Genomic DNA, 24,190 nt, shown 5'->3' on the forward strand with positions numbered 1-24,190 from the left:
ATGATGCCATGTTTTTGTAGGCCGACCCTGAAGTTAGCATCGCAAGAGCTCCCTCTATTATTCAATTGGATTTTGGAATATTGCACACCACTTATTTTGTCGTTAAGTGTACGCAATTGGTCGAGGTAAACAGCTAGCGCAATGCTATTAGCAAACTACACGACGTTCAAATGGCTGTATGTCCACACCGCTAAGCTAAACTGGGACTAGTGTTTTGGCGTGATGACGTTTAGTCTCCTTTAGCCACTTGTTAAAATACGCTAATTTTAAGACGCATGAACGTTTCAGACGTTCACCAGTGAGGCATTTACTGTCGTAGAGCTAAACTCTTGTAAGCTTGTGTTGATCACTGACCTTTTTTCAGGCATTTTAACCCAAAAAAAAACATTAACTTTGAGGTTAGGAAACCCAGAAGTGCTAAAACGCTAACTCATTTCCAGGTTTAGGACTCTTCCTGACCAATGTGATCAAAGCTGCATTGCAACAGTTCTCACACTTACTGTCTGGCTGTTGTCCGATTGTGTTGGTTTGCTGACTGTCCCTCTTGTCTGTGTTAGTCTTCTTCCTGTCTCTGTTTGTCTGTCGCTGTCCTCTGATGCTACCTATATTTGGCAGTTATTGCTGCACTGATGTAGCTTTGTGTGGTTTATCTGTGCTGCCATGAGAAGATGAGGTCATCATATTGCCTAGACCAGGGGTGCCCAACCTTTTTTAAAGTTGCCAGTCTGAGAGATCTACCAGTCCAAATAGAGAGGCGTAGCCATTACTGACAGCCTACTGCCAAGTAAACACACACTTCTACGTGTATAAAACTGACCTTTGTACGATTAATACTTCATAAAATACTGCAGATCCTTTATCTTACCTCTTTCTAATCTACACACATACAAGTATTTAACTGAAGTTACACAACAGTGTTGATACAGAGTTGGAGTTTATTCACACGTCACTACAGTGGGTAATGTTTTCAAGAAACATTGAACAGTGCTGCCACATATGACACAGGAAAAAAGAAAAGACTCTGAACCCTTTCTTTGCCATTATATAAAAATAGTGTTGCTACAAAAGTATAAATGAGGCTTACTAATAAGACAACTCAGATCTGAAGCTACTCAGGAATCTGCTGCCAACGTGCAATAAAAAAGACAACATTAATAGAATCAAACCCTTTTTTGTTGCATTTTATTAGAGTATAAAAATAAATGTCTTTTTAAAATAGGATGCAAGCAACACTAGTTTCTTAACCTGAATTGATAATAGACTATAATCAATTTAAACAGAACAGATCTTAATGTTGTCATTCTTATACCATTTTGCACAATAATTATAATGAATAAGTTCAATCAAACTAAAATGTACAGCTGATTAATAACGGTATCTAACTTGAGTTTTTATTAAATCAAAAACCTGTTGAAATGCTACTGTTATTTTTACTGTCCCCCAAAGGCGTGTCGGCAGCCTCCAGGAATGCTTCTTTCACAACTTCGCCGTCTTTGAAAGACTTCATGTGTTTCGCACGATAAGATGCTCTGGAGCAGCCTTGCTCTTGTTGTTGGGCCTGGTGAAAATGGACTGCTGTGCATTTCGCTGTCCTTTCAGGCCCCTCCCCTTTTGGGAGCGTAGGGCAGAATTAGATTATGTTATAGGACATTAACGATAAAACAGAATATTGTTGTTCTATTTTTAGACACATCTCACGATCGACTGGGAATCGGTCGATCGCGATCGACTGGTTGGGCACCCCTGGCCTAGAGTACAACATAAACGCACACATAAACACAGAGCCCATATACAGTCTAGCATTATGCAGACCTCTTCTAATCTCCTAGTTATTATTCTGAATTAATTTGCATATCACCGGCGCTAACTAAGAGGCAGATTTGAATGCACAAGTACACTCGTGAACGGCTGAAGAAGTATTGAGATATTTTCAAGTAGTAGCAGCACAAACCATAAGTCATTTCAGTCAAGCAGAAGAACATAACTATTAGCAGAAAAAAGATAGGCTACCTATAGTTTGATCCTCAATTTAACTATATCAAACCCAATGTTTGAGTATTTATGGAATGTATTCTGCTACAGACATCACATCTATATACACTCACTAGTTACCTGTCTGAACCCCATGGTAGTGTACATTGCAGTGTTGTTTTTGCTGAATTAACATGGCACAGACATGTATGAGCAAACATGTGGAAGACAAGTACTGACATACATTAGAAATACTCTTAGCAGATGCCTATATGATGCGTAATTATTTATGGGTGAAACATCTTGTCCCAGGCACAAAAATGTACATTTATTTTGATCATGAGGTGTAAACTCAAGTTATTATTTTGCATCAATGTTCCTATTATTAGCACCTAGACTTAAATCTTAAGGATTATAAATATTGTCAGTAAATTAAATAATAAGACAGAAGAACAGCCTCAGTCATTTTTACCTTTTGTTCGATTATTATTATTGCAGATACATTTATCTGTTAATATTATTCCACTTTTGTTAGTAGTTTAGGTGGAGCTAATTTGACTTTACTGATGGGTGGTTTAATCGGTAACAATGCATTATGTTTTACAACCTGATATTATGTTAAGTGATACTACACATACAGTATATGATCACACACATATGTATAATTGAAATCTTGATCTTCAAAGTAATTACAGCTTTCATAAATGTCGTGCATTAAAGAACAACATTTGTCATGTAGTTTTAGGAAATGGAACATAAAAAATGATAATTCTGCTGAGTTTGACATTTGTTTCACTTTTAAATGCTGCAGTCTGCCTTCTTGCCAGCTTCAGTCAGGTAAAGCCCCCTCTGGCCTAAATATCCTAGACAGTAGGAGTCATGTGGCCGGAGTTGCCTTCTGTCATTGGCCCTTGGGTGTTCCCTGTTTGGGTGAGGAATGAGGTCAGTGTGACTCCCTGTCCCAGCATGCTGTGTCTCAGCTGGTCTCTGGGGGTCAGCAGCTCAGGACTCACAAGCAGATCCCTCACATGCAAACAGCTTGTCCTGCGTGACTGAGTGAAGTTGTGACCCGGAAACAAACTTTGCTCAATGAGAGGTTACACATGATGTCGGTGACAGCTGAACTGGTCTTCCCCAAGCCCCCAGGATGGAAGCATGGAATCTCATGTTCATAGTGACAACCAATGGCACTGTAACTTCAGTATGTACGTCAGTATGTGACATCATGGGCCCAAAAATACTTTCTCACATATATTTTGAGCTAAATCAATGACCAGTACGGACATGTGACGCGCTCTTTACTTCCCACGAGGTTGGGTGCAAAGCATTTCTGTGAAAACAGCCAGTTAAGTTTTGTTACTATGGTTACCTACACTGCTTAGCACTTTGCAAAGCTGTCCTGTGATTGGTTGCACGTCAAAAGGTCAGCGGAAATCGAGGTCAAAGCAGAATCATTTTGAGCGCAGAGCTTAGCAATTTTGAGCTGCACACCGTGGACGAAGTGTGCATGCTGGAAGGGCCCGGTCTTTCGGGTTACCGGTAAATCCAGGTATTTTTGCACTCAAAATGGACCATTTTGGCTTTGTGCGCAAATGATTCAGATTCAGATTCAACTTTATTGTCATTACATAGTACAGGCATGGGCGTAGGAAGCATCCTGAATGTGGGGGGGACATTTTTAACGGTGGGTGTGGGGGTAAATACATTTCCTGTATTCTGGTGCATTTTAACAGGTGGTTTGATACTTCTATGTGGCTATACTAGCATGAGGAAAATGATGGGTACATTTTGTAATTTCATCCAGTAGTAAAGAAAGGAAACATATTTGATTATTAATTCAGAGCCGTCTTTGAATGAATAAAAAGCAGTTTAAATGCCCATTTTTTGCACATTTATATACAACAATAAATATTTGTGAGTGCATTGAGAGATATTGTTGTGGAGTCATTTATATATAAATCGCAAAATACATTTGTAAATCCTTCTGTGAGCATTTAGTCATATTGAGACTGATCATACAGATGTTAAGTTCACCTAGGAATGGTATCATTGACTTAAATGTTGCTCTTCTGTCTATATTGGTCACATGACGCCCCTTGACTGAAATGTTTCCTGTTCAATATCCCCACTGATTTCCTTAACCTTCTGGGATGAGAGTCCACATCACAATTTACTCTAAACTGTAATTTCCCTTTCATCACTCACCTCAGCAATGCACCTCTCTCCACTGTCCCTGTGTTCTGCCTCTGACTCACTCTCAAGCGCCTAGATGTCAGAGAGGTGGTGAAGTGATCATTATTTATTGATTTCTTTCACATTGAATCATAACAAGTCATACTGAATGTAAATACAACTGACTCTAAAGTAAGTCCCAGTCTGTGACCTTGGACATTTTGAAGACTCAAAGTCCCAAGCAGTAGGTAGAATATTAGCTAGTCTATGTAATGTGCACAGAAAATAAATAGTTAACTGAATACTGGGATCTAAATTGCCTATAAGCACTCAGTAAAACATAAACACACACAAAAAGCTTCTGAATGATAAAAAGTATAATTAAAACATACTGGACATTACCATTTTGAGAGAGAGTACCTAAATTAAAGAACTCAGAAAATAATCTCTTATCGAACTGAAGCTCCAGTAAAACACACTGACTGCGTCTCCATGGACACCAGTAAGCCGTTTATGAGTATTATCCCGATTATGATCATATTGGGGATACGGTGTTTACATGAGCACAGAGAGATCGGGTTATTCATGATAAATACTAGTGACCTGGCATTTCGATGCCTTTTCTCATCTAAACTATTCAGTATTTGAATCTCTCTATCAGGACATAAAGACGAAACTCCTCTCCAGAAGTGAGACGCCGTGGCCGCCATCACTGTTAACTGATTAACTGCTACCAGCTGAAGACTTACTTTCCTCTTCTTTGAAATGTTCTTATGTCCATGTTGTCTGGGGGAGAAAACATATCAAACCAAGAGATCGTCAGCTGTACTAACCATTTCCTGAACATTTGGTGTGTGCCTTACCTCCGCTACCGGCATCGCTTCATACAACAGATCTGAGCTGTCCAACTATGGCAACACTCCTTGAACATGCACACACGACTTTCCGCATGGTAAAAGTGGGGGGGTCTAAACTAGGGATCGACCGATATGGCTTTTTCAAGGCCGATACCGATACCGATTATTAGTAATCAAGGAGACCGATAACCGATATTTGGAACCGATATACATTTGCAGTAAAATCAGAAAATCTTGGTGTCAAAATGTAGAATAACACAAACTCCAACACAATTCAACTTCTTTGAAATGCATTTAAGCATATATTATGTTTAATGAACCTTTAAACATCTTACAACTGGTTTCCTCTCTGTGCCCTTTTCTTTAGTGCAGTCATCTGCTATGAGTTAGAGAGAGACAAGAAGTGGGGCTGCAGGCTGACATGCTTAACTAACAATAATGCTTACTTTATTATATCTGTCTATCTAGCATGAAATCCCAATAAATTGCTAGCAACTGCAAAACACTAGTGCTAGCTAATGTTTTGCAAACTATTAAAAGTGAGGCTATTACAGTAGACCTAACGTTAGACTAGTAGCCTCACTTCTAATATTTTGCTAAACATTTGCTAGATACATGTTGGCTAGCGAATGAGCTTCACATATCAACCTGAAAAACTGCGAGGCTCCACTCGCAGCACCCCCTCCGCACCACAGTTACTCCGCTGCGAGACGCTGCACGCACCCCAACTCTGACTGACTTCCCGCGTCCCTGTGTAACTGGGAAGCAGATAGAATTGGATCAATAGATCGTGGTGTTTTTGCAACTTCAGCTGAGGGGATGGGGATGTTTATTGAACTTCGGCTTTCAACTGATTTACCTTCGAAACACATGTATGGCTCTGCCGCTCAGCGCTGCTGCTTGTCTGTGTCTGCTTTCTTCGCACCTGCCTGTAATCTGAGAAGGTCCCGCCTCTATGGCTGGCTCCCGCCCGGAAAATCTTCAGTGTTGATTGACACTTCAGTAATAGCCTATCAGATAATGCTGTGGGCGGGACATTGCTTGTGTACAGAGAGTGGTGACTGCAGCCAGAGAAACGGCCGCATCAGAGCCAAAGTGTTATCGGCAATATTATAAAAAAAAGGCCGATACCGATAATCGGTCAAATGCGGAATATCGGCCCCGATAATCGGCCAGGCCGATAATCGGTCGACCCCTAGTCTAAACTAATCATTTGAAAAAGTGGGGGGGACTTGTCCCACCCTCATATAATGGCTGCGACGCCCATGAGTACAGGTACTAGTAACGAGGCATCCCTGGGGACCTGTAAGTGGTCAAATGTATTTTCCGGGTTTTAGGACTCATTAATGCACCGCTCTATACATCGATGGTCTTTTATAAAGACGTATGAGTCTCACAGGGATCTACTTACTAAGTTCTACTTTGTGTTAAGTGTTTGCCAGGTGAGAAGCACAAGTGGTGTTGCTTCTATTAATATGGCAACAGCCCACACACACACACACACACACACACACACACACACACACACACACACACACACACACACACACACACACACACACACACACACACACACACACACACACACACACACACACACACACACACACACACACACACACACACACACACACACACACACACACACACACACACACTCATTAATCATCTTTGGGTCTGAGGCTGGGAACCAGACGGTTCAGACTTAATCAACGATGACTGCTTATACAATATCTGGTTTGATGAGTTTACAAAGTGTTTGCTCATCAGTTGATGAATCCCTACACACCGAGTGCGCAAGTGGGACAGAGCGTGTGCATGTGTGCGGCAGCCTTTGCTTGTGTGTTTTTGGAGGATCTCCCCTCGTGCCCCACCCTCCCAACACAAACGACAGCAGTCTCTGGATGCCAGTCTTTCTTTCATCATGCCCTCCAGTTTTTTAATTCCCAGAAGGCCATGTTTCCTCCCAGCACATGACGGAGACTCTGCCCTTTGCCTGTCGCCAGCGCCTATGGCTGTTTTTGAGGTCGCTATTTAGCAACCATGCTCCTCGTTAACCATTATTTCCCCTGCCCCCTCCACCCACTGACCTACTAACCACGGAGCTTCAACAGACAGCTTTAACGGATTTCTTGTGTGTGTGTGTGTGTGTGTGTGTGTGTGTGTGTGTGTGTGTGTGTGTGTGTGTGTGTGTGTGTGTGTGTGTGTGTGTGTGTGTGTGTGTGTGTGTGTGTGTGTGTGTGTGTGTGTGTGTGTGTGTGTGTGTGTGTGTGTGTGTGTGTGTGTGTGTGTGTGTGTGTGTGTGTGTGTGTGTGTGTGTGTGTGTGTGTGTGTGTGGCCATTACAAGCAACACAAAAAGTGCAATTACCTTGATTTAAATATACACATTTCTTTAGTTTTGAATACTGTTATAAACATTTGGATATTAAAAGTACACAATTGGCCAACCAAATAACATGGGTTTAGCATTAGCATTTTTGAATGCAGAAATGTAAGTGCTGCGTTTTTTGGTCTTATATGATACATAATAGAATAAGAATATATAAGGATTTTAGTTTTTGAGACAAAGCAAGCCATTTGAATAAACACCCTTGGGCTCTGGGTTTGCGTATTTCCCATAATGGTTGACATTATGTAGCCCGATCGTTTGATTAATGGGACATTCATTAAGAATACAAATAACCATTCATTGCAACCCTAATAATGCAAATAGCAGGATCCAGTCTTTGGGAGCCTGACCCAGGAGTTGTATTAAAAGTCAGGAAACATCTTAGCCTCTGCTCATTGGTTTTGATCATTACAAAACCAAACATGTAGTGGGTCCCAGTGCAACACTACATCTCTGTAGGACCTTTTTAATGCAGAGTAGAAGTGGGCGCTATGAATACAAACTTCTTTCAGGGTTCATGCAAATGTGATGTTAGTATTGCCTGCAGTACAAGCAGAGATATAAGGGATAGCTGCCTGTGTGAACCAATCCACACTGAGATCATTTTGCTCTGTTTGTGAAGAAGATAGATAGTGTCCTGTATTGTGCCAGGAGCATCTGTTGAAGTAGTTTTAGAACAAAGGATGGCAGAGGATATCAAGTTTTTTACGAGGGTTTTTTTTATTAGAAGAAGGGGTCAAGGTCTTTGAAACACGTCACATGTCGCCCTAAAGAACTCTTAATGTTTGAACAAGCTCAACATACAGTTGCAAGAAAAAGTATGTGAACCCTTTGGAATTACCTGGATTTCTGTCATAAAACGTGTTCTGATCTTCATCCAAGTCACAACAATAGACAAACACAGTCTGCTTAACTAATACCACACAAACAATTATATGTGTTCATGTTTTTATTGAACACACCATGTAAACATTCACAGTGTAAACATTCACAGTGCAGGGTGGAAGAAGTATGTGAACCCCGAGGCTAAAGACTTCTTCAAGAGCGAATTGGAGTCAGGAGTCAGCCAACCTGGAGTCCAATCAATGAGACGAGATTGGAGGTGTTGGTTAAAGCTGCCCTGTCCTATAAAAAATACACACCAGTTTGAATTTGCTATTCTTAAGAAGCATTGCCAGATGTGAACCATGCCTCGCACACAAGAGCTCTCAGAAGACCTAAGAACTGTTGACTTGCATAAAGCTGGAAAGGGTTCCAGAAGTATCTCTGAAGGCCTTGATGCTCATCAGTCCACGGTGAGACAAATTGTCTATAAATGGAGAAAGTTCAGCACTGTTGCTGCTCTCCCTAGGAGTGGCCGTCCTGTAAAGATGACTGCAAGAGCACAGCATGCTCAATGAGGTGAAGAAGAATCCTAGAGTCTCAGCTAGAGACTTAAAGAAATCTCTGGCACATGCTAACATCTCTGTTGACGAATCTACGATACGTAAAACACTGAACAAGAATGGAGTTCATGGGAGGACACCACGGAGGAAGCCACTGCTGTCCAGAAACAACATTGCTGCACTTTTGAAGTTTGCAAAAGAGCCCCTGGATGTTCCACAGCACTGCTGGCAAAATGTTCTGTGGACAGATGAAACCAAAGTTGAGTTGTTTGGAAGGAACACACAACGCTATGTGTGGAGAATCCAAAGGGATCACATACTTTGCTTTGTCTGATTGCAGACGTGTAAAAGTCCGTGTAAAACAGGACTGATAGGAAGTCCCTTTTTGAAATTTGAATTTCAACTGCCACTGAGACAGGCAACTGCTTGGACTTGTCACCTGCGTCATTACAGTGGATTGTTCTGATAGTCGCAGTCTTATTCCAGTTTGATATGTACACCAGCTCTGAGGATGCAGGGTGACAGAGCGGGCCTGCTTGGGCATGTCGGAGTGTAATGTGAGCAGTAATGTGAGACGAGGGTCTGCGGTGTCCCTGCATTCGTGGAATGTGTGTGTGCAAGGAGCTTGTGATGTTGGTAAGAGAGAAAAGAGCCTGAGCTGCAGTAACATAACACTTCACACCCTCTCCAGTGGTCACTATAAAAAGACATTTCCATCTGATGATTATAAAAAGAGAATTGTGAAGAGACAGAGGTAGCAGTGTGTTTTTAGTAAACATCCAGCGGGGTGGAAATATAGACTCATCATGTGTGGGTTAGTGAGCATCTGTGCATCATGGATCAGAGTATTGGCTAAATGAGAAGGCTCCACACACTCGACTAATGCTCTTAATCCACCTGCCTCCTCTGTGTCTCAGAGGGAAGGTGTGTGTTCTCATGCTTTACCACTGCCACAGGGCTGCCTGAGCTCACAGGGTGTTATGGTGGAAACATTTCCCCCTGGTTTTCTATAGGGAGGAAGTGACAGAAGAGGAGGAAAAAAGTTGAAGAGCGGAATTAGAAAATGTAGAAAATAGGAAGTTTGACGGCAGGATGGAGGTAATGTAGAGAAGTAAGGGAAAGATCTAGGAAGTAGGGCTACATCCTGAAAGTGAATGTGTCAAGTCATTCATTCGTAGCTGACCGTTCAATTAAATCAAAATGAACTTTTTTGATCAATCATTTTGCGTTACAATAACACATTAACGTTAACAGTGTTTCCCGCAGAGGTGGTTGTAAGCAAGATGTATGATGACGAGGCAAAAAAGTCATACTTACAAAGCATGGTAAACAAAAAACACAGAAAATGTGGCCTTGTTCCAAGATGCATTGCAGCAGTGCCACCTTTCATGCAAGGATTAGACAGAGAAGCTTTGCATTGAACAGTTTGGGGCTAGGCGATATGAAGGTGTGTACACCATGCAACAGTAGAAACAGGATCTGACCGTTTGAAAGTGTTTTGTCAGCTCTTTGAAATGAAAGGTTAACAAATACTGCAGAAAATGAAACGTGTTTTTTCTTTCAAAGAGGATTTCCCATTCCTGTAGTGTTCTCTAGGTTTTGGTGCGTGTACATGGTCCTCCCTGTGTTCTATCCAGTAGGAGTTTCTCTCCCATACACTCCCCCCTGCCTGAAATGCCTCCATTGGATTCCTCTGTATACTTCCTGAAAAAGATGACATCACTTTATAACACTCAAGCCACCATAGGCTAGTGCTACAATACATTGTTTGTGATAGGCTAAAGCAGGGGTGGGGAACCTTCTTCCTCTCAAGGGCCATTTCAATGTTTTCAACATCCTCCAAGGGCCGTACAAATGATTGACCTCTGCTTAAAAAAACTAAAATCACAGCCCATTCATTTGGCCTTTCTTTCATGCTGTGCAAAGAAAAAGCAACCTCTCAATCCAGATATCTTACCATGACTCGTGCACGCATGCACGTGCACGGTTGTGGCATGACCACCAAAACAGAAAGATATGGACACAAGATGTGTGCAAATGTATTTAGTTTCCTATCCATGTGGACATGATTTAAGTGGGGGGGGACCTATCCTCCTCTAGGGGGGTCCGGGCATGCTCCCCCGGGAAGATTTTTTTTAAATGTCGAAATGAAAAGCATCAATCTGGTGCACTTTGAGAGCAACATTAGGAGATCTATGGATACATCTCAACATCCATATGAAAGTGTAAGCAGATTTTATTTTTCTTTATGGATATTTTACAAATCACTCCCCTTTCAAACTGTATTCTTGTTCATTAATAACAACTTTTTTTTACAGTCATATAGTATTTTATACCTGTTTTTTTGTATCTATATACTATAATGATCATATAAAAGTGTGCCTCTTCCTCACTGAGCTGAGGTTATCAGAACCTCTCAGTCTGTCAGCAGAGAGCGCTCTTCCACCTGGTTGTAGAAAAAGCTCCTTATATCCGATAGCATAGCTAGCTAACCAGTACCCTACCGGTACTCTCTCTCTCTCTCTCTCTCTCTCTCTCTCTCTCTCTCTCTCTCTCTCTCTCTCTCTCTCTCTCTCTCTCTCTCTCTCACAAACAAAATGTGCTCGTGCCATACACACACAACAGAGCTTGAGTGACACACAAAGACCCAGACGTAGTTGTACTGTATCATATTATTTTCGATGGCGTTATTGACTGTATGTCAGATGAACAGATCGCCACTGGGCTTACTACTAGAGACGCAGTCACGCAAAAACTGCGGCGTGTGTACGGCTCCTTATGGGTACTGGACCGGCGTTCCGGCAGCACTACACCACGTGATGACACGTTACGCTCGTGTCGTGTTCAAGAAACTGACCTTGGCCAGGAAAAACAGGCACTTGCTTGTTTCATTCTTTTGCGGTCTAGATTTATTTTCTTTAAAAAAATGTTGCGTGTGTTTATAAATTAGCTCGAGGGCCGTATCAAATGGTCTTGCGGACCGTATACGGGTAGGACCACTCTAGGCCTGCTAACCAATCAGAGCAGACTGGGCTCTAGTTTTAGACAGAGGGTGAAAAGAGGTGCTGCAGCACAGGCAGTATGAGAAAAATAAAGAGCTTTTTGAACATTAAATGTCCCAGTAGAGACACTACATACAAATATGACCCTGAAAATGAGCAGAATAGGACCCTGTCATGTGACTTAGTTATGCAATATAAAATGACATTTACAGCTGACATAAGAGTTTGGCCCTATCCCCATCCCCTTCAACAGCGAAATCGGACTCATTCTGTTTCGAGTACAGCCCTACTGCAAAGAAAATTGATTGATAGAAAAGATAGGAGAACTAAGACTGAGAACATGATATGTGATTACCCTGCTGGACCAATCCTCAGGCGGCAGGGAGGGAGGAAGGAAGGAAGGAAGGAAGGGAGCCGAGTGTGATGGATGGTGTTAACAGAGGAAGAGTAGGTGTTGAAAATGTTTATTGTCCTATCCCATGGTCTCCCGCTGGGTGTGTCTGACTTCAGAGCTGCCCATTGCTCTTCCTACAGCGAAGAGTAGAAGTCCGCTCCCTGCTGCTGCCTCCAGAGAATCACTGACCACTGCATGCGTGTGTTTGACTTCAGACTGTGGGTGTGAGGGCCTGAATCTGTGTGTATACATGTATTTTAGTGTGTGTACCGCAGGGAGATTGGCCCGTTGCACCCCGCCCTGCTGACTCCTTTAAATAAGCACCGCTTGTGTGTGTTTGGAGTGGACTGTACGGTGCTCAGGAAGTTAAAGAAACTGCTCATGGGAATGGATAAAAGTGTATGTACAGAGTCTGTTTATGAAGATTTGTGTCCAATTTATAGAAACAACAAACTCCCAGGAATCCTCTGGAGGTATTTCTGGAGTGAAAGCTTCTGCTGAGCCACTGTTTTGCGGGGCCTAATGACAGGATATCCTCGACCACACCTCCTTCATAATCATCTTTGATTCTCCAGCCTTCTGTTACACCCCTTCCCTTCCCTGGCTTACTAGAATACATTGTTTATTATCATATCTGATGGGAAGCAAAAGCTTGTGTTATCTGGAATAACTTGGCAAAATCTGTGTTTTATTTGGTAAATCCACCTGAACCCAGTCAATTAAAAGCGTATATCTGCTTTCCCATGCTGACGTAAACATTTGCTTTTTTCCAGGTAATACGTCTATTCCAATTTATAGGAAGTTATTGATGTTGTTTTATTATTTTATAATGTTAAAATGTTTCTCTTTACATAGTTTAATTGATTTAGTCGCCTGTTATTTGCATGTGCACTTCCATATTATTTGCTCTTTTAAATATTTACTTTTTATTTCATTATGATTATTTTTGCCTTGTATATAATTTGATATATAGTAAATATATATTAGTGTTTGCCCCTTCTCCTTTTCTTTTGGACAAAGAGCTGCTCAAATTATGTTCTTTCACTTTTTAAATAAAAAAAATATATATATTCTTACTATTATTCTAATTATTATTTTGAGCTCCTTTTTTAAAACATGCGCATTAATATTACATCGTCTCTTGTCTGAATCAGCCACTATGTCATTTTCCTGTATTGGCAGATATTTGTGTTGAACAAGCAGGAAAAGACTTGCGTTACAGAAACTCAAAGCAGGGCTACTACAAAGTATTAAACGTTTGGAAACAGTTTCCAAGGTTAGGAATGATTCTCTTTCATTTGAATATATTACATGAAAGATACTTGTAACTCCTGTACTCTGTTTGTCTTGGGAAAAAATAACTTGAATGATACAAACGCATTATATTCTGTCAATATGATGAACATGTTGATTTGATCATTTTAGTTTGTTGTGCCTGCTACTGTTAGCAGGCACTGTCTGGTAGTAGCATTACTACAAAGTGACTGCAGGTGTCTGTGTGTGTGGCAGAACAGCCTCTGTAGTTTCAGTCTGAACATCTCAAAACACACTTTGTTCAAACTGGATAGGATCTAAATAAAAATCACCAACAATGTCTCGGTTAGTACTTTCAAAGAGTCTAAAATGGAGTTGAAATAAACCCCTAATTCACCAAAAAGTGTTTGAATCTTCATTTAAAAAAGCTTTTGTTACAGAACAAGAAACAACATTGGCCGTAGAGTTTATGTTGATTGTTTTCTTCATTATGACCGCTAGTGACACCTGCTTTTCTGTTTCCACTACATTATGCTTCTTAAAAAAGAATCATTGTTCCCATGAGTTATGGTTGCCCGTACTAAAGAAAGACAGGATGATGAGAAAGTGCCGGGAAGATCATGTGACTAAGAGGAAAAAGCACTCTCTTCCTGCTTCTCCACAGAGGGGGCGGAGTCTTCCTCAGCAGTGGGAGGAGAAAGAGGGCAGCATATGAGCCTGAGGAGCAGAGAGACTAGTGTTCTCTCGGCTCGCACTCACAGAGGAGCCAACAGCAGATCAGCAGCACATCCACGACCTGTTATTACAGAGGGACTGACGCTGTGGGAAGCTGCAGCTGCTTTAGGACTCGTGCACATGATGTAAGTCAACTTTACTTCATGTCCTGTTTGACCAGCTTGTGTTCTTAGAAAGAGGGAAGCGTGGGAGTTGTTGCTGTGGCAGGTATCAACAGCAAACTGTACATATACCAGAATCAGAAGTCCTTTATTCGTCCAACAGACGGGACATCTACATTGTTACAGCAAAGTACAGATAGATACGAAATAGTATTTAAAACACGCATAGTATTTCAAACAAAGATTATTACAATAATCAGAAGTATACATTCAGGTAGATAAGTAAGTAGCAGCAGTATTTATCAAATACATGTCACATTGTAGAATGAAGCGTGGTATATAACCGTAGTAAAATGATTATTGCACATAGATGCGTAAAGATTATTGTGACGGTAATGGATTAAGGCTGTTTATGTTCAATCCATGGTTGCTAATAATATCTTGAACATATTGGAAATAGGATCTTCCTGAATCTTTATTGTCATAAAACCATACACATTTAGAAATGATAATAGAGGCAGATTGTCGTTTTCTGTCCCTGCATGTGCTTCCTTGTCCTTGAGCGAGAATGCCAAGTCTAAAAATACTGGTTGTGATTATAACATGTGAGCAGCTCTGCTCCAGGACTCTCGGTGTGAGAAGCGGCACGCAGCAGAGTGGATGTACTGTTCCTCTGACAGGGTCCATGTTGACGTTTCATTTCAAACAGAAGGTGCTATCACCATGGCTCAAGTGTTGGCTTTATCTCAGCGCTGATAAGAGTCAAACATGAGCTCATCCTTGTAACGGCTTCTCAGCCCGTAGGCTATGTGTGTGGCTGCTGGCTAGAACAAACAGAAACTCTCAGAACCTCCATGTGTGGAGGGGTAATCAGGGATTAAAAAGGGTGGTATCCAAGCCAACAGTGAGGCCTAGCCATAGAGGCGACTCCACAGTGACGTGTGTGTGTGTGTGTGTGTGTGTGTGTGTGTGTGTGTGTGTGTGTGTGTGTGTGTGTGTGTGTGTGTGCGCGCGTGCATGCCCCTGGAATGTGTTCATCACCACGCTGACGGGGGAATATTATCTCTCCTGGATTGATTTGTTTGTTTGCTTTCAGGCTCAACCGTTGGAGCGCAAACCTGTGTGTGTATATGGGGGCGTGTGTGTGTGCCTTTGACTGTTCAGGTATTCAAGTCCACATCTTTTAGTAAGCGGTTGGCTAGGGCTGCCATTAATTATTATTTTCATTTTCGATGAATCTGCAGATCATTGTCTCGATGAATCAGTAATGGTTTCCACTATAACATGTCAGAAATTAAGGAAACATTTCTCTTCCAGTTTCAAGTCTAAGGTGATGTCTTTTAAAAATAAAAACAAAGATATTCAATGCAATATGATACAAAACAGAGAGGAGCAGGACATCTCACATTTGATTGGCTAGTATTTTTGCTTACATTTTGTATCTCTACCTAATCATTGCAGCTTTACAGTTATTGCATAGTGTGTTTGTTTGTGCACATGTGTCCACACATCAGTGTGCGGGGGGATCATCTCAGCTTCCATAATCAGCTGGATGTTTTTGCTGATTCAGAGTTATTTGAACCTCCAGAGGCTCCGCTAAATAAGAATCTCTCCAGCATAGTCAATCTGAGGAGGGGTAGTCCTGCTAGTTATTAAGCATCTGTAAAAAATATGTATTATCTGAGAAATTGTTCATTTAAGCTGAAAACAACACTGAAAGTTGCTCGGTGCTTCAAAAATGTACCATGTTTTTAAATATAGCTTGTCTCTTCAAACAGTTCTTTAAAGGAGACATATTCTGCTCATTTCCATGTTCACGTCAGTATTCAGTGCCTCTTCAGTGGGACATGTCTCCATGCTCTAATGTTCAAAAAGCTCTTTATTTTTCTCAAACTGCCTGTGCTGCGGCACCTCGTTTCCCCCTCTGTCTGAAACCAGAGCTCAGTCTGCTCTGATTGGTTGTCCTGACCCTTAGCCTATCATGAACAATGTGTTGGAGCGCTAGCCTATAGAACCGAAGTGTTAGAGTGATATGTTACAAATATGTTACAAAGTGTGTGTTGGAGAGAACATGTGTGGTAGGCAGTGCTTCTGAAAAGAAAAGATGCTAGGACGTTTGCCAACAGGAACTGTAATGAATGCACATGCTATTGGTCTGGTTGCATACGAAGTGCACTATTACTTTGAATGTATACCCTATGGCGGATGACTTTATGATAGAACCAACTTGCAGAATCTTTTCTTATTTACAGTTTTGCAATATATGGAAATATGCTCAATCTTAACCACTCTTTAATGAAATGTACCATATGGGCAGATGCTCTCTTCATACACAGCCGTACTATTTATTTTATGGGTAAATGGCAGATGTTCTAATGTGTTTGTCTTTGCTGCTCTGTTTAGTTTTCCCAAGGGAAGACTTAGCCACCTGCTCTCCACTGATTACCTACTCAGTCAGAACACACACACACACACACACACACACACACACACACACACACACACACACACACACACACACACACACACACACACACACACACACACACACACACACACACACACACACACACACACACACACAAATATGGGGATGCTGACATTTATAGATGCATAGCTACACATACACACATGAGACAGGATGTCATTGGACCCCCCCTCATTCTCACCCTTGGGTGTAATTGTGCATGGATGTGTGTGTTTCCTGGGGGCGCAGACAGTGATGGGCAGAGGTGGAAGAGGGGGGTTGTAGGGAAGAGAGTGGGGGAGGTTCCATACAGACAGAACCTAGATGCTTTAATAACTGTCTGATTCAATGCTTTGCAGAGTTGTATAACCCTGCAGCCCAGACACTTCAGTCATGCATGTGTGTGTGGTGCTGTCCTCAGGAGGAAGTGAGCAGCGTGGCCCAGCACTGTGTGGTAAGGGTTGAATCCCACGAGGGCCGGTGCTCACCGCTCCGTCTTCATTATCTTGTCTTTGGAGCTCTCTTAACCAGCCTGGAACGGAAGTGACTGATAACCTTTTGAACTCTTCCTTTAAGCTTTTGATTGACTTACAAACTGAAGCTGCTGCCGGCCGGGGCTAGTGTAGCACATCCTGTGTTTTTAGACTCATGTTTTGGCCCATTTCATCAGGTTAGACCAGTGGTTCTCTAACTTTTTCTGTCAGGCCCCCCCTTTGGAGAAAAAAAAAAGTCGGGCCCCCCCAACACAAATAGTCAGGCTCAGTGGCGGCGCCAGAGATTTATTTTGGGGGTGCTGTGGGGTAGCTTGACGTTTCATAGAGGGTGCTCAAACATTTAGTGTTTCCCATTAATGTACCGGTCGCTACAGTGGAATTTTCTACTGCAACACTCCCCACGCAAATACACAGTGTGACTGTTACAATGAAGGCTCGATAATCAGCTCACGGCATATAGGTGTAAGCAGGGGTAAAGTGCTATTTTTATAGGTGGTGTGTGGACCTCACATAGGGGGGTCCGGGGGCAAGCTCCCCCGGGAAGATTTATATTTATATTGAAGTTAAAAGCATCAATCTGGTGCACTTTGAGAGTAAAATGAAGAGTTCTATGGATACATCTCTCAACACCCATATGAAACGGAACTGTAAATAGATTTACTTTTTCTTTATGGATATTTTTCAAATCACACTTTTAAACTTTATTCTTGTTTTACTGTCATATAGTATTTCATACCTGTTTTTCATTTATTCTCTTGTTTTTTTATAACTATAATGATCATATAGACGTGTGCCTCGGAAATAATTGTTTACATTAATGGTGACCCAAACGTTTGAGACCCACTGAGATAACACTGAAAGAGTCCTTTAGTTCACTGTCTCTCAGTCTGACAGGAGAGGACTCTCCTCCTCTTTGTTGTTGAAAAAACTCCTTATATCCGTTAGCGTAGCTCGCTAGCACCAGAAGCTAACAACAACGATCTCTGGTACCGGTGCGCTCTCACTCTCTGGCGCACACAAAATTGCTCGTTCCACACACACACACACACACACAGAACCGAGCTTTAATGAAACACAGAGACCCAGACGTAATAATACTGCATCATATTATTTTCGAATCAATAATATTTCAATTTATGATTTTTTTTTTTGTTCAAATCATGGAAATGTTGAGGGTTGGTCCTTTCTTCCCTACTTCCTCTTTTATTTCCTACCCTGTCTCTTTACACACACAGCACCGAACACCAACTACTTAAAAAAAACGATATTTCTGTGAGCTGTTCTAACTGACATAGCATAATGACTTTGTTTTTAAAGGAAATCTCTCCTGACGTGATGGTTTCTGTCAAGGTCAATTGAAAATGTCAGAAGTCAACAACTTTAAACAAATAATGAATCTGAATGACTTTGTTTAGTGTTAACTAGCAAACTTTAGCATGGTGATGTCAGCATCGAGCCTCTAACATGTCTCTACACTCAACTGTTACATTTTCTCGGGATAAGCTAAACTGTCCTTGAGCATGTCAATGTCATATATTTCATATCATTATTGTGTCTATCTTTTTTGTGGACACAATATGCTCTTGAAAACGCTAGTAAGTGGACCTTCAGTTTTTGTCTTGTTAGACCACAATTTCCAAAGCATGCCATGTTATTTTTAACTTGTCATTTCACAAGGTAGAACTGACACAAAGAGAAACTCAAAACACTTTAGTGAAGTCTGTCTGTGGTTTTATTGTACAGTCAGTGCTACAGCTTACTCAGAGTGCCCCCAACAGCAGCTGCCGGGGCATTGTGAACAGGCTTTGTGGCAAAGAGGCAAGTGCCCACAAATAGACGCGCTAAGGTCACCATACAACAGCAGACAACACACACAGTCAGAAGCAAACACTCCAGCTGAGTGTGTTTGTTTGTGTTTCTGTCTTTGTCACACATTTCCTGTAGTGACATGCGTCATTTCTTCCTGCGTGTCCCCTCCAGTGGGCGACCAACCTGAGAAACCACTGCTCAAGACAACTGCCCCCCCCGGCCATTGCATTATTTGTTAGTAGTGCTAATCACTACACAATTATTGTAACCAAAATAGTTAACTATTGCGAATGTATTGCAATATCTATGGACAATTTGATAAACCACTAATATCAGTCAAACTTTCTTTAACTCTGTATATTGTGAGTTGGCAAATCAATTGCACTTATGTGTTTGGGGCAATGGGGGAGTAGAAATGATATAAGAGGCGTGTATTATTAGCATTATGTAAATATGTTAAACAAATGCTTAACGGTATATCACGACCCCGCTTTGTGCATTTGTCTATCTGCACATCGCCCCTGAGGGACATAATGAATGCCTTCCAGCTTGTGAAAAATAATTTAGCTTAACCAGATATAAAATTAATTGAAATCACCTCATCTTATTGTCTTTTCTTGCCTCATTCGTTTAGTTCACTCGATTTTAATATGTATCCTCCAGTGTCTATGTTTCAGATTGAAACATAGACACTGGTTTCTGGTGACATTTCTTTTGGTGGAGTCTCGGTTGTTTTGACACAATCTGGGGTCAATGAACTCTGGGCCCTAGATCGTTGCGATATGACGAGCCAGCTGGCGTCACAGACCGCACATGAACGCACATGAACGCACCTTGTTCCTGTCCCTCAATGATTACCTCAGCTTCTTCCTGTTTTGTTTGTCGTGATAAAGATATTTTCTAGGAAGAAACACAAACAACTGTTAAATGTAGCTTCTTTTCCTCCTGTCCCTCCTACCAAAACCCATTTCCTCACGTGTTGCTGTTTGCAAGTCACTCAGTATCTTAAAGCAAATCGCTCCCAGTCATTGGCTCTCTCTATAATTAGTTAAAGCATGCCGGTTGCTAGTTGCCCGCAGTCAGCTGTGGTGAAAATGTTAGTCATCTCTTCCTCTCAGTTGGAGCTTCCTCTGCAACATATCTGCTCAGAGGTATGCTCACTTGTATCACTCTATTCTAACATGTTTCTCACTTGTTTGCACGCTATGAAACACAATCTCACTCTCACTCTCACACACACACACACACACACACACACACACACACACACACACACACAGCCACATCATTACCCACCAATATAGCGGTTGGAAAGATGTTAAAGCAGTCCGATTCATAACAACGCAGCGGTTGGCAAACTTTTGTAATAATCGAACCAAAGCGAGTTTCCATTATGGAATAGAAATATAATTCTGCTGTCTGTCGCTGTGGTGAGTGCGCCTGTGGTGCGCTCGTCGCTTTCACTGACTTCATTCAGTAACTGCACAGCAGAACATGATGGAAAGCAAAAGACGGAAAGTCGGAAAAACAAGACGGACAAGCTGCGAGACGTTTTTGTTTGTCTGAGTTATTCCTAACACACACACACACACACACGCGCAGTATTGGTCCAACAGGGCAAGAAGTTATTTTTGAACTCCTTTTCCATGTAGGTTGAGATGCAAAAGGTTATGTCTAATTTTGGTTTCCTTTATAGATTTAAATTATTTGAAGTGTACCATATTCCCAGGCTATTTGTAGTATGTTGAATCACAAATAACGTGGCTCCTTTTTAGGCTTGAGGTAAAAGATGTCTTGGATCCAAGTTGCTCAGCAGTATAGTTGATGATTCACAACTCGAAACAAAAGCATGGCTGTCACTACTTAGACCCCGTTTACACGAGGACGATACGGGTTGTATCCGCATAGTTTCTCTTGCGTATAGCCCTTTCGTTCACAGGAGGCCGTAACAAAACGATAGAAACGGACCCCGCAAACGATAACGGGTGCCAAGGTGGATAGATCTGCAAACGGAACGCTCTGGGGGGGCAAACGGCTCCGTCTGTACGCCTCTATACGATAATGTTCTGATAACGATGAAATAGCCCCGCCTCCGTCTCCCCACGTCTCCTGCTCAGAGATCAGCTGCTGGGCTGTCAGAAGAGGGGGAGGAAAAGAGAGGCTCCGTTTATTATTATTATATAGAGTCGTTATCAATTTGTTTTAAAGCTCAATAAATAACAAAGAAGACCTCTGACCGACACTTTTCAAATTTTGTCCGGAAGATTTAAACTTTAACGGACATGTAGATCGGCGAAAAAAAATGTTAACGGAAACTCTGCCGCACGGTTCCCTCGTCCCTTGGAAGAGTGGGTGTTTTTCATCTGCTGGTGGACTACCGGGGAGATTTACAGCAGGAGCACACGCCGTCCACCGCGGAGAATAAACAGAAGGGCAACCATGAAAACCATGCTCCGGGGTCTTCTTCGCTGCTTTTGGTGTATTTTGTGGCGGCAGCAGCGCCACTTACAGGCCCAGCATATGTACTACAGCGTTTCCAGCGGTCTCGTGTGAACGGACACGTTAATTGAGCCGAATGCGTGTGAACGGAATACTTTTTTGAAAAGGCATACGATGCGTAAACGTTCCCGTGTAAATGGGGTCTAACTCTCAGAATAAATCACATTTACTAATTAAACACGACATAGGACTATTCCTAAATTGTATTCCTATTTTGATCCATTAAACGCATACAGGGATCACGCTTTGCAAGCAGAACTGTTGTATACACTCCTCGGCTCGCTTGCTTCATGTTTTCGGGCGGTTTATCAACAGATACAATAGTAAACAATCAAATATTGACAACTTTTAAGCACGAGGCGCTTTCACATTCTCACATTATCAGTCCTATTTTTTGTTTGAACTGACGTACCTGGAGTACATTCAGATTGACTTGTGATGAGATCAGCCTGGATGTATGATGATGCCTGGTGTGATCAGGCCCTCTTCTCTGTAGCCAGGTCAATTCACACCTTGTCTGGTGGCAGCCGGTGGCCTTTTAGCTGCCTTGCTCGATAGTGAGGTAATGAGTGACTTTAACTGATGATGTCAAAAGTGTCGACGGTCCAGGCTTGCAGGATTTGCATGTAGATGACTCTTCTCAATGCAAATAAATGGAGGTAACTCGGTTTGCAGTTACATAGTCCAAAATCTGATTGCCATGTGAGAAGCATTTTAGCAGTTTTTATTTGAATTTTATTTTTAATTTCTAAAGCGCTTCTCATCTGCCAAGACAAATCTCGAAGTGCTTCACAACAAAGGACACTGATAAAATGTGAGAGATTAAAAAAAAAAAAAAAATTAAATAAAGTAGTACAAACTCTTTCTTCCTCCATTTCTTCATCTCCAGCCCAAATCATGGCTTAACTGTGTGCAGTAATGGAGAGTAATTGAGGAGTGTATCATGGGATTACTCAACAGTTATCAGCTGAAATGTGTGTGTGTTGGTCTTTGCATGCAAACAGCTCGGACATTGTTGTTGAAATGTTGTGTTTTTATAGCGTTTGAACTGGAGGGCTATCCCATGATTCTCCTTGGTGTGTACATGTTTTCTCCCTGTAGTAATAATGTGTAATGTGTGTGTCAGTCAGGAATGGAGACTCTAAATCACAATATGTTATGTTGTGGAAAGGGCAAATGGGAAGCCAAGTGAATATGGGTACGCTGAATCGGGACCTCTGTCAAAGTATTTATATAATTTCAGCCAAAGGTTTGTTATTCTGAAAGTGTGGACATGAAAAGCTCTAATTCAGGATGTTTTTTTTGACAGTAGGCTTGTGTGAGCAAACGAAACCTGAGCTAGCTGCTATCTGGTTTGTCCTCACTGGTTCTGGTAAAGCCTTTTTTTAGGATGGGTTTATAAGGAAGGACACATACAATCATTCTATAATGAGCTATAGCTATTGAATATATAAGCTGGTGTGTGAGTGGTGAAGAACAAGGACTTGTTCCGGGTGCTCAAACCTTTATTGATAATCTCCTCTCCGTTTCGAACTGCCTAGTTCTGCTGTTGTACCTTATCACAAAGAATTGAATAGCCACATTGCTTCAGAATTTAGATTTTAAGACCAATTTTACTGGATTTCATCAAATAATCTCTACACTGGATAATGTAACTATGTGTGTTGTAGTGTGTGTGGTTGTCTCCAGTGGACTTCGGGGTGTTCAGTGTGGTGCAAAGGTTTTCTCTCACAGGTGGAACAGCAGTGTTGCATCATGTGTCTGTCAACAAACCACATGCATTAAGTTGTGTGTTAAAGGAGATGTCAACTGATACTAGTGTTAATTTCGTTGACTAAAACTATGACGAATTATGTTCGTCAACGACCTTTTTTTCCACGACGAAAACGAGACGATGACGAGACGGCACCGACGGCAGTAAACAATAACTGTAACGAAATCATCATGCAATATCGTTGACGAAAAGTGACGAGACGAAAATGTAGTTTACTAAATAAAAACTATGACAAAATCTCTCTTTACTTTCGTTGACGAAAAATGAGGAGACGAAATATTATCAAAGATAACGTTACATCTCTGATAGTCAGTTTTTCTCCCAGCAGTTCCATTTCCGGTGCTGCGGCAGAGCAGCAGCTGTTTCTGTGCTGCGCGCGGCGGGAAATTTGAATTACACCGGGCAGCGGCACATTGTTAACGTGAAAGACTCGGGTCTATCTCATGGTCTAACTCATGGTCTAACTAACCTTATTTAACAGAAAATAAAATGGCAACAACAGGGCTTGGGAGCAGTGGTCGCGTTAACCGAATACCCCCCCGTCAGCGCGAGTGAGTGATACATTGTGCACTCGACGGATAATAATGGATTATGACAGAAATGTTACAATCCTGTCCGTCAAAATGACTGACAACGAAAAAGTCTAACGCCACCACTGCTTGGGGAAAGAAACGATGTGATATTTGGGCCCATTTTTGCTACAATGAGGCGGAGAAAAAAAGCGAATGCATTGTTTCATCAGAAGGGAAGCAATGTGGCAAAACAGCTGGTAAAAACACCACAAACCTGACCAGATACTCTGCAAAGCTGCTTAATCATTCAACCTGTGTTTTTCATCAAATAAGGACAAGATATAATCTTATTGTGAAATAAGTTTGACTAAAAG

At 41.6% G+C, this 24,190-nt stretch overlaps 1 protein-coding gene across 2 annotated transcripts in view; it reads left to right on the forward strand.

Annotated features, from left to right (window-relative positions):
- LOC117450032 (protein FAM110A) overlaps window positions 1-24,190 on the forward strand; it is a 31,835-nt gene that overhangs the window by 2,956 nt on the left and 4,689 nt on the right. Inside the window, exon 2 of one of the 2 annotated variants that reach the window (XM_034088005.2) lies at window positions 14,090-14,285. The exons of the other annotated variant lie outside the window; for it this stretch is intronic. The gene's annotated coding sequence lies outside the window, so the exon portion shown is untranslated. The remainder of the gene's footprint in view (window positions 1-14,089; window positions 14,286-24,190) is intronic. 2 annotated transcript variants of the gene reach the window in all.

This window comes from Pseudochaenichthys georgianus, chromosome 7 (assembly GCF_902827115.2).
Source record: "Pseudochaenichthys georgianus chromosome 7, fPseGeo1.2, whole genome shotgun sequence".
Taxonomy (NCBI): Eukaryota; Metazoa; Chordata; class Actinopteri; order Perciformes; family Channichthyidae; genus Pseudochaenichthys; species Pseudochaenichthys georgianus.